The following is a 3,818-nucleotide window of genomic DNA, read 5'->3' on the forward strand; positions in this document are numbered from 1 at the left end:
CCCGCGTGCTGCTCCCGGCCCCGCCGCTCGCTCCCGCTCCCGCAACGCCGCCTTGTCCTTCCCGTGAGCTGCTTTGGGAAACCTCGTCCCGCTCGCTTCTCTCCCTCTTTTTTGGGGGCGCCCCCCCCCCTTTTTCCTTCCCGCAGTGTGTGATAATTAAAGCTGTTTCCTTCTTTCATCCCTGGTTTTAAGACTTTGAGCCGTTTATTTTCCCCTCTTTTTTTCCTTTCCTGCCGGGTTCCTACAACTATCCTACAATCTCACAACCTCCCAAGCCTCTTCTTTAAAGCGCCACTTTCATTATCCCGGGAAAATTGCTCTTAAAGTCCTGAAGTATAAGTTTTGTGAGTGATTTCTAGCAGTTTCTAGCCATCTCTCTACTTGGCAAAGCACTGTTTCCCTGGTAAGCGAGAATCCAACAGAACAGACAAGCGAGGATGAAGTGAGGAAGCACACAGGAGGTTCCAGAGACATTTAGCTCCAATCCACGAGGGGCTAACTCCTCGTAGCATCAGTTAAACCGGCCCCACGTTTGGGACACATTGATTCCTCTGCTCCCCCGCAGCCCCATGGGTACCAACAGACCGCAGCTCCTCGGCTGTGGAGCTGGACCTGTTGGGGTTGACCCACGAACCCCACAGGACGTGGGGTGACAGGGAGCAGGTGCACGAGGTGGGGAGGCAGCAAGGCCCTGGCACGGCCAGTACCAAGCCAGCTCCTGCCCGCCCTGGCCTGGCTCTATGCTGGGGGTCTCTTTTCCCCTCCACCCGATGCTTCTGCTTCTGGGAAAGCAGTGCTGAAATCCCTGAGCTGCCTCGAGACGCAGCCAGCCAGGGGCTCACAAAAGCAGATGTACTCTTTCCAGAGCAGCAGCGCAACTGCATTCACGTGGCATTGTGCCTGAGCTAATAAATCCCGTTAGACCCACACTGGCTGTTCAGCTGTGGCCTGGACAACCTGACCACAGAGAGATGACGTTTGGCTGGATGGTGTTTGCCATACTGTCCTGAGACTGCATTTAGCAACATAATATTCCTCTAACACAGAGAAGCGTCGGTACTCAGTCAGCGGCAGAAGAATGAGTTACAAAGAGGCTCAATAACTTGCCTGAAACCCAAAGGCAGGTGTGTGGCAGAGTCAAAACTTGATCCTGGGCTTCCCAAACTCCTGGGCAGTGCTGTAAGCCCCAGGCTGCCCTGCTTTACACCTAGCTACCTGTGGCACAGGAGCAGTGCTAAACTTGTGCAACTGCTAGCATGAAATGAGAAGGCTTTTAAAAGTCGTATCACAGTACAGAATAATAGCTTCTGATGATAAATCCATATTTATCATAACAGTCACTGGGGGGTTCAGTGTACAAGGTCCCACTCTGCACCCACACACGGCACCTCATACCCATCATTGCTGTTACAACCTAAGCACGGCAGGGATGGGACCTTTCCGCTAATTAATACAAACCTCAGAACTGGGTCAGTCAAGGTCACATTCTGGCTGTGTCAGTGGTCTCCAAGTAGACTTGGAGTGGATGCTAAAGGAAAGAGTGCAAAAAATAAGGCTTGTATACCTGTGGTTTGTGGTCTTTGTTTTCTCCAGCCTACTTACACAGTGAAACTTTCCAACGGATATATATATACCCGCACATACATACATATAAAACTTGCAACAGAGGCCGTAATTTATTTTAGTGGAGAATATTTTCTGGCAACCAGAGTTGCCAGAAAATTACATATCAGGGAGACCTCTAGGAACTGATCTCCAAACAGCTCCATACCTGGATATGTCAGAAATGCATGAATGTATAAATGGACTTTCAGACAGGTGCCCTGCTGACAGTGAAGACAGGTCTCTCCAAGTGTAGTACAGGCTTTCATGGGAAGCAGCTCTCAGCCATCTCCATAGTTCTTAAGGTAGAACAGCCTGTCACCCTTCTCTAGTCTGGTCTCCTTTGGATGTCTCCTAGACCTGGAGAAGAAATAATTCTGATAAAAGTATCTCCAGATGAAGTACCACGGTATCTTCTAGCCCAGGAGTGCCTCAGCACTCAGATTTTCCTGCATGCAGTTGCCCAGGTAGGAGCCAGCTCTGGGGAAGAAGCCTGTGATCAGTGGTTCAGGAGCTGGTGGGGCTTTTAACACCAACATCTTGAGCCAGGCAGGTTAGAGAACCCCCAGAAACCTTTGTAAAACCTGGCAGCACTCGCCATGGGCTAGCATCCTATCATGCCATGTAAACAGAGGGCAGGATTCCTTCCTCAAGACTTCTTAAAGTGATTTATGGCAAGACAGTTTATGGAGAGCATCTGATGGGGAGCAGATAGTGAGACACTGTTGGCCTGTAATGGGCAGACAGCTCAGCACAAGAGGTGTTTTTGAGACTTTGATAGGAATCACAACTATGACAACTTTCAAAGTATATAATTATCATGTATATACAATTTTAATACCTCTTAAGAGCTCTGTCCAAGCTTGACAGGCTGTTAAGGAGACAGTATGAAAGTACTTGTTTGAAAGACCCAGAATATGGGTGATGGAGGCCCTCATTCTGGATCAAATGGAGACAGAGATCAAATGGTAAACTCTCACTGTTGCTTGAGATATGATAGGCAAGAAGTGCTTTCAAAGAGAAGTCAAGCAGCTTATACTTCCTGTTACAAAGAATAATCAGTGGAAGTATGCAAGGAAAAGAGCATTACAATCAAAGTAAATGTCCAAGAAAAAAATATAGAGAGCAGACTAAATTAGATTTAAATTCACAGCATACAATCAAAAAAAAAAAAAAAAAAAAAAAGCAATAAATATTTCAATGATAATTTTGACATAAGACATAATGATGGATGGAAAATCCGTGTTTTAAAATCAGCTGCATAGAAAGAATCTTCTTTCTAGGTATAGATTAGTTATAGTTTAGTTGTCAAACTTACAGGTAAGTCTGAGATGATGACCATGATACTCCACACCCCTCAAATGAGACAACAATGTTGTTCACAAAGGTTGTGTTTAAAGGCAACAGGAAAGTGATGGAGCTTTATTTTTGCTATCTGCGTTATCATTTGTGAAAGGCCTAGATAATGTCTGCAGCAGGAAGAGACAGAAAAAATACACCTCAGTTAGGCACCATTATGAAGGTGATATCTGAATTTGTAAACACAGAAGACTGCCCAGAGATAGAGGGTTGAATGAGGAAAAAATAAAATAAAATTAAATTAAATTAAAAAAAATATATATATATGTTGAAGAGACTAGTCAACCCTGTTGGGCATCTGGAAGGTGAATGAGGATCACCAGATGATCACCTTTGGGTGAGCTTCTGAAGGAATGATAACATGAAAACAAGGCTGAGAAGAACAACAAGAACTACAGAGCTAATGCAGGACAAAAATTCAAACACATAGCTAGCTAGCTATGATCAGGAAGAATGAAGGTAACTTTGAGATTAAATTAAGAAAAAGTCATTAAAGATTTTTGAAATAACAGTGCCAGTAGCTCAGAAGCCAAATTAGTCTGCAGAGCCTGGAGCCTGTTGACTGCAATACGGAAAAGAGGTGACTTTAGATGTTAAAGAGCAGGTGAAAGAAAGGTTCTGGGATGGGTTCTGTAGGATATGGTAGACTTTTGTGTCTGTCTGTAGTCCCATTGAAGTCAGCAGAGAAGAACTCACTATAGGCATTGAACTGTGTGTGTCATCTTGCAACATGAGGTTATTAATGTGCACTGCATGCTGCCTTCTAGGGGGAGTCTTTGTCAAAGTGAGGAAGTGGGAAAATTATCTGAGCAGTTGTGTGTTTGATAGACATGGTCATTGAAAGAATACATTATTCA

Source organism: Oxyura jamaicensis, chromosome 2 (assembly GCF_011077185.1).
Source record: "Oxyura jamaicensis isolate SHBP4307 breed ruddy duck chromosome 2, BPBGC_Ojam_1.0, whole genome shotgun sequence".
Lineage (NCBI taxonomy): Eukaryota > Metazoa > Chordata > Aves > Anseriformes > Anatidae > Oxyura > Oxyura jamaicensis.